Source organism: Myotis lucifugus, unplaced genomic scaffold (genome assembly GCF_000147115.1).
Source record: "Myotis lucifugus unplaced genomic scaffold, Myoluc2.0 scaffold_38, whole genome shotgun sequence".
NCBI lineage: Eukaryota > Metazoa > Chordata > Mammalia > Chiroptera > Vespertilionidae > Myotis > Myotis lucifugus.
The window spans coordinates 3,937,124-3,945,370 of record NW_005871086.1 but is presented as its reverse complement, the minus strand read 5'-3'; positions in this window follow the sequence as shown (position 1 = coordinate 3,945,370).

Here is an 8,247-nt window from a genome sequence, read left to right as displayed (position 1 = left end):
AAAAATATCTGCCAACAACAAAATCTTTAAGGTCTCCCAGAAACACAAGGGGAAAAGTGGTGAATAGTAATTTCTCCTGACATTTTACCATGATATTTTCTTTTAGCGGAGTGGCTGCTATCCTATCTGGCAGGCCATAAAGCTGACTTCTCTCGGGTCTTGGTATTGTTGTCTCATGATTGGTTTTACAAGGCAAGTTCCTAAGGCTGCGCCACCAGAACTGGCTGTCCCTCGGCGGGTGGGGATATGCTCTCTGACTCCACAACCACGCTGTGGACTGAGGCTCCACTGGAAGGCTTCAATCCCGAGCCATGCATGCTCATTTCTCCAGGGAGATCCAGCTAAAGAGCAGAAACCAGGAGCTGGGACAAGGAAAATGGGAGGCGGGGCGAGGCTTACCATGTGAAGAAGGGTAACAACTCTGCACTTTTTATCTACTCCTTCAACCAGTGCTTGGGAGCACCTACAGATTCCAAGCACCTTGCTAGAAACCGGGCCCACAGGCATGTGGAGGAGACCATAAAACGAAGTAAATGAACAAAGTGAATAATCTAAAAGTCTGGTAAGAGCTAGGAGGGAAGGGTTTTAGGTAAGGGAAGGAGCTGACCTGGTAAGCGACTTCACAAGTTTGCTCCAGCAGCTGTGTGTCAGCATCGGTGGAAGTGAGGAGAGCATTAAAGGGGCGACTGCAGCCCTTCAGGTGAGAAATGACCTTGAACTGGACTGGGGTGCTGGCAGGGAAGGGATGGGATGGACTCAAGCTCAATACCTGATCTGCCATCACCAGCAACCAGGTTTGGGATGAACTCTAGCACTTGGGACTGTGGACACAAAAGAGGCCGTACACTAAACCGAACAAGCTCACGGGAGGCCAGCATGGCGGGCCTTGCAAACTCAGAGACCGAAAGCAACCACATAGGATGGTCTGAACATAAACATCCCTAACTAAAAGTGAGTCACGGCGGGTAGTCACATCCTAGGCCGGTAGCTTCCTTGAAAAAGGCAACTCTTTACCTTAAAGGGGCCTGTCTTTTGTCTTTGTGCATCCAAGACAACACACCTTTGAAATGTCAGAACAATCTCCTTTTCTAGACGCCTCAGGGCACACTCTACACCAGAGCAGAGACCACAGAACCCCTCACTGTTACCTTGTTCCTTGGGTACCATCTCTGTGTGCTGTGGATGTTCCTTGTTAACTATCCTGTGGGCACCAATGTAAAAGAACTATGTCTCTTCATTTAACTCGTCATCCAATCCTAGAGGTTTCCTGCTTTGCTTTCTCCCACCCCCTTAATCTACCACCAGTGGATCTCATGTGACCCTTCTTACACCTCCTCCTTTGATTCTAATGAATAAGATAAACTGCCAAACTGCCATTCTCCAGAACATTTTCTCAGTCCTTTGAGATTTTGCTTCCTGAAAATTGTTGTCAGTTTGGCTCAAATAAACTCATAAAAATTCTCTCCGGTTTTGGATGTTTCTTACAACAATAGTAGTTCTGACACAGCTCCCACAGGTGATGGGATAAAACAGAAGACTGACATGGAAATAATGAGGAGGTTTGGAGCACTTTTATAATTCACCTCAGCCTCCTTTATTTTAAGCGAAATCCTTGCCTCTTGTTCAATAGAGAGTCAGAAACATCGATGAGAGAGAAACATCGATCAGCTGCCTCCTGCACATCTTCTACAACAATAGTAGTTTTGACACAGCTCCCACAGGTGATGGTATAAAACAGAAGACTGACGTGGAAATAAGGCTGACGTTTGGAGCACTTTTATAATTCACCTCAGCCTCCTTTATTTTAAGCGAAATCCTTGCCTCTTGTTCAACAGGCATGTGCTGAGTGAGCATCTTCTTTGTTCAGGGCACTGAGCTGGACCCAGAGGGAACTTAAGGATGAGGAAAGACCTGGTGCTGGCACTCAGTCTACCTTCCATGGGAGGAGATCGGTCAAGTATACATGTGACCGCAGTAAAGGAAAAATACAACACAAATTGGAGAAAATGCTGATGGTCTGAGAGGGAGCCTTGAAGTAAAAGGATGACTCGAACCAGAAGAGAGGAGGACAGGAAATTCTAAGTGGAGGGTGGAAGGCACTGCCGGAGCAAAGGCATGGAAAGGGGGATCTGGGATGTGCTCAGGGACCAGTTTGTGGTTCACTTTGGCTCAAGGGTCGGATTTGCAGTAAGTCCCACTGAGACCGCCAGTCACACACTGAACACCAGGGGTGGGAGCAGACACTTGCAGCCCAGCCTCCTGTCCTTGCATATCGTGTGCTGTGTTTGTGCAACTTAATATCTGTATCAAATGCTCATATCAAAAGCAAACTCTCACTTTGAAATTCCTCTTCCTGGTGACAAGATTCTTTCCCTAGATTGACAGCACAAAGCTCACATAGTAATAACTACGATTAGAATAGACACTTAGACCTACAGAGCTAAAGCTTAAGTACCAAGGAAGGGAAGCTGTCGTTTTCTGAAATAACTTGTCTTTCTTATTTAAAAGGAATGATCTCACTTGGCCTGTATGGCTCAGTGGTTGAGTGTCGACCTATGAACCAGAAGGTCACGGTTCGATTCCTGGTCAGGGCACATGCACAGGTTACAGACTCAATCCCCAATAGATGGTGTACAGGAAGCAGCCAATCAATGATTCTCTCTCATCATTGATACTTCTATCTTTCTCTCCCTCTCCCTTCCTCCTTGAAACCAATAAAAATGTATTAAAACATAATAAAAGAAACAATATCTTCCCTCCTCTGGCTCCCTCCCTCCCTCTTTCCCCTCCTTCCTTCCTTTCAAGGAAGATGGGAAACATAATCAGGAGGTTGCTCAGGCCAGTGTCCTGAGGTTTGGGCTAAGCAGGCTTTTGGGGTTGCTGGTGTGTGAGGTGGCCACAGAGCTTTTTTAAAAAATATATTTTATTGATTTTTTTCAGAGAGGAAGGGAGAGGGATAGAGATTTAGAAACATTGATGAGAGAGAAACATCGATCAGCTGCCTCCTGCACACCTCCTACTGGGGATGTGCCTGCAACCAAGGTACATGCCCTTGACCGGAATCGAACCTGGGAGCCTTCAGTCCGCAGGCCAACGTTCTATCCACTGAGCCAATAGGGCTGGCCACAGAGCTTTGTCCAGGGTCAGTACACGCTAATCTGTTCAGGGATGTCCATGGATTGCTCTGACCAGCAGAGTAGCTGCTTCAGGAATCATGATGATTTCTTCTCAGAAAGGTTTCCTTTTTTGGCTCAATGTCCCTGTGGCTAAGAGCCACACTTCCCAGCCTTTAGCCCTGCATTTCCGTACAACATGGTGGCAGGTAGACATATGCCCCTGGGAGGTCCTGAGAGACCCTCACCCTCAGGCTGACCAGTCCCAGGGAACCCTGCTGCCTCTGGGAGATACAAGGGACACCATCTGGAAGCCAGTGTCCGAGATACGCTGCCATGTTGTCCAGTCCAAAGTATGTCCTCTTTGTTTTCTCTTTCTCGTTACACAGACAAGTGAAAGCGTATAGAAACAAACAGTACAGGCCAGGCTGCCAAGTCTCTTTGGCAACGTTCCTCTCCTCCTGCCACAGCCTTCATCACAGGGGAACATGCAGCTCGCGCTTGTCCTGGGGATTTCTCTCCACATTCTCTTACCATTGAGTACAAAGGCATTTCTCCCACCATTGATTTCTTCCTTCTCTGATCCTCTTTCCAAAGGCACCACATTTCTCTAGAGAGTGTGTCCCAAATGCCTCATGTCTACAAAGCTCTTTACAAACATTAATAGATAAATGGTTAGTTTATATAAAGCACACATGTATTGCTCTGACATAAGCAGTGAGGAGCCCACAGTTTACATTTTTGTCTTTCTCTTAAAAAGGAATGAGAAATCATATTCCAGATGATCCACTCTTCAAGCTAGGGAGGGGAGGAGGGAAGAAGGAGGGAGATTTAAAAGAGATTGAAATTGGACCCTTTGTGAGCCAAGTACACCGGCACCAGCTCATATTGGTTCTCAGAAGGGAAAGCAGGTCTTGACCTGGCTTTCTCACCTTCGGCTCCACGCTTCTGTGCCCTGAGCAGACCCCAACACACTGGGTACTGTCACTAATAACAAAGACAATGGCAGTCACTGTCACTAATAACAAAGACAATGGCAGTAAGGCAGTGTTTATACAAAACAGGGCTTATGCCTGGCCGACGTAGCTCTGTGGTTGAGTGAGGACCTATGAACTGAGGGTCATGGTTTGATTCCAAGTCAGGGGACATACCCAGGTTGCAGGCTCGATACCCCGTGGGGGGCATGAAGGAGGCAGCCAATCGATGATTCTCTCTTATCATTGATGCTTCTATCTCTCTCTCCCTCTCCCTTCCTCTCTGAAATCAATAACAATTTATTTAAAAACAAAACAAAACAGGGCTTATTTGAGTTTTCAATGGCCATTTGTTCATAATTCTTTGTAAGTAATGTCATATAGAATCCAAAGTCATATTTCTTATATATATATATACTAGAGGCCCGGTGCACAAAAATTTGTGCACTCAGGGGGTGGGGGGAGTCCCTCAGCCCGGCCTGTGCCCTCTCGCAGTCTGGGACCCCTCAGGAGATAACGACCTGCTGGCTTAGGCCTGCTCCCGGGTGGCAGAGGGCAGGCCCAATCCCTAGGTGCAGCCCCTGGTCGGGCTCAGAGCAGGGCTGATTGGGGAGTTGGGGCGCCACCCCCTGTCATGCACAGAGCAGGGCAGATCGGGAGGTTGCGATGCCACCCTCAGTCATGCTCAGGGTAGGGCCGATTGGGGGGTTGGGGCACCGCCTCCTGTCACACTCAAGGCAGGGTCGATGGGGAGGTTGCGGCGCCACCCCCTGTCACGCACAGAGCAGGGCCCATCAGGGGGGTTGGGGCTCCTTACCCTGTCACGCACAGAGCAGGGTCGATCAGGGGGTTGAGGAGTTCCCCCCTGTCACTCACAGAGTAGGGCTGATAGGGGAGTTGGGGCACCGCCCCGTCACACACAGAGCAGGGCGGATCAGGGGGTTGGGGCGCCGCCCTCTATCACCCACAGAGCAGGGCTGATCGGGGGTTGGGGCGCCGCCACTGTCACACTCAGGGCAGGGCCGATGGGGAGGTTATGGCTCTACTCCATCACACACAGAGCAGGTCCCATGGGGGGGGGGGCGGGGTTGGGCGCTGCACCCTGTCACACACAGAGCAGGGCCGATCAGGGGGTTGGGGTGCCGCACCCTGTCACACACAGAGCCGCAGGGTGATCAGGGGGTTGGGGAGCTCCCCCCTACCAGGCACAGAGCAGGGCTGATCAGGGGGTTGGGGCGCCTTCCCCTGTCACGAACAGAGCAGGGTGGATAGGGAGGTTGTGGCCCCGCCCCCTGTCACACACAGAGCCACAGGGCGATCAGGGGGTTTGGGCGCTGCCCCCTGTCACGCTGATCCCAGTGCCAGGAGGCCTCACTGCTCCGCTAATCCTGGTGCTGGGAGGCATATTACCCTTTTACTATATAGGATAGAGGCCTGGTGCACAGGTGGGGGCCGGCTGGTTTGCCCTGAAGGGTGTCCTGGATCAGGGTGGGGGTCCCACTTGGGTGCCTGGCCAGCCTGGATGAGAGGATGATGGCTGTTTGCAGCTGGTCACATCCCCTTCAGGGTGGGGGTCCCCACTGGGGTGCCTGGCCAGTCTGGGTGAGGGGCTGAGGGCTGTTTTCAGGCTGGCGGGTGACTGAAGCTCCCAACCGCTCCTTTTTTTCTTTTTCTTTTTTTTTTTTGTTCTGGGCCAGCTTTAGCTCTGAGGCTTGGCTCCAGCTCTGAGGCCTCAGCTGCTGAAAGCAGGTATCTGGTTTGTTTGGGTTCTATAATCGAAACACTGTTTCAACTCCAGCTCTGAGATCCGGCTGACTGAAAGCAGGTTTCTGGGGTTTTGTTTAGCGTCTATATTTGTAACAATGTTTTAAACTGCAAGCTCAGAGGCCGGCAGCGGCAGGCAGGGAACGTTGGCTTTCTCCGTCACTGAAGCAAGCAAGCCTCATGTTCGCTTCAAGCTGCCTGGCTGCCGGCCGCCATCTTGGCTGGCAGTTAATTTGCATATCGCCCTGATTAGCCAATGGGAAGGGTAGCAGAGGTATGGCTAATTACCATGTTTCGCTTTTATTAGATAGGATATATATTCATATTTTTACAACCAACTGTCTCAACAATACCAGCTATTTAATTATTTAAATCACTTGGCATATGGGTGGGTTATTTGTGTGTGTGTGTGTGTGTGTGTGTGTGTGTGTGTGTGTGTGTGTTTGTGGAGTAATCATGTGTTTGAATATCAGTTCTAACACTGTATGGTGTAGAAGGTCAGTGGAGAGGACATAGATTCTATCAGCTGGCCATAAATTCCTCCTCTGCCTCATACAGCAGTGCACTCTTCAGATAGTTACACAACCTCTCTGGACATCAACTTCTTCACCTTTAAAAGGAACAAATAATAATAGCGACATCATAGGCTTGTTGTGAAGATTAAATTAGATATTGTATGTAAAGCTTACTGTTTGGTATATACAAGGTGTGGCAAAAGTAGATATACAGTTGTGAGTATGCAAAACAAAGAATTTATTCTTATATTCTTATTTATTAATTATTGTATTATTTTCCATAGGAACAACTGTAATCCTACTTTTGCCACACCCTGTATTAAGTAGTTAGTAAAAACCAACTTTAAGGCATGCACACACACACACACACACTTTATACAACTGGAAAGAAATCAATATATATATAAATGTGGTGTGTGTGTGTGTGTGTGTGTGTGTGTGTAAACAGTGGCTATTTGGGGATTATGCTAATTAGACTGGACATCCTTCTGTATGTCCTTCTGGATGACCTCCTGGACGAAGCCAGGGCTGCGAGGGAAGTCTGGGTCCTGGGTGCCTGCCAGTGGCCAGAGGGAAGCCCGGGTCCTGGGTGCCAGAGGGAAGCCAGCACCAGCAGCCGGGGAAGGAAGGCCTACTCTTGCATGAATTTCGTGCATCAGACCTCTAGTATATTTATAATGTTATAAAATCTTTTAAAAGATGTACTAAACCAGTATAGCGAGTTTTTGGACAGAAATTGCATGGATGTTTCCATGCCTTAGAAAAGAACAAAAGTGAAAAGATAAATCTTAAAACATGGCTCCTAGTAAATAGAGATCTCAAGGGAACAAAGGCTGGAAATGAATTCAGTAAGGCCAACGGGAAGAAGAAGGGGCAGGGCAGCCAAAGCCAATGGCCTAACACCCGAGACCTTCAGTTTAATGAGCTCTCTCAGCAGATCTCTGAGCCCTGGCATTTTACAATTGCAGTAGAATGAGCTTTTCTTTTAAAAAAAAAAATATTTTTATTGGTTTTTTACAGGGAGGAAGGGAAGGGATAGGGAGTTAGAAACATCGATGAGAGAGAAACATCGATCAGCTGCCTCCTGCACACTCCCTACTGGGTATGTGCCCGCAACCAAGGTACATGCCCTTGACCAGAATCGAACCTGGGACCCTTGAGTCGGCAGGCCAACGCTCTATCCACTGAGCCAAACCAGTCAGGGCAAATGAGCTTTTCTTTGAAAATATACCTTAAAAAGATTTAGAAAACGAAGAACCAAGCAGTTCAAGCCCTAAGGGAAAGCAGAAAATCAATAACTGATTAAAGTCCCATCCACCTTTTTCCCAAGCGTGAGGTCATGCCAAAGAGCTCAAGACAAAAAACAAAACACACAAAAAACAAACAAAAAAACCTTCTCAGACTTCCCAAGTCACCCAGTCTGCAGACAATGATGGGAGCGGAATTTGCAGCAGGTTCCTTTAAGTTCTGGCTTTGGGTGTGTGGATGCTGAGAAAGGTATTTCTGCCTAGGCCTTTCTGTCTTCTCTCACTCCACGTCTCTGCCAGCAGTCCTGGGCATGGGAGCTTCAGCTTCTCTTGCTACTTGGTTGGGCATCTTCTGGTCTCTTTTTCTCAGGTTCTGTCACTGCAGTGAAAACAACCTGAGAACTGTAACTTTTAGTTAAAGTGATTCTTATGATGCAGGCAAAAGAGAGCCAGAAGGGCTTTTGTTCTGCTTGTACCACTCTGTGAGGTATTCATACCATTGACTGATTTTACCAAAAATAGAAGTTGCTGTGTCATTTACTAGAATGGCATCACCCCTTTCCTCCCCTCCCCTCCCTTCCAGTCCCATTTTCTCCAGCTCAGCTCCCCTCCTCTCCCCTCCCCTCCCCTCCTC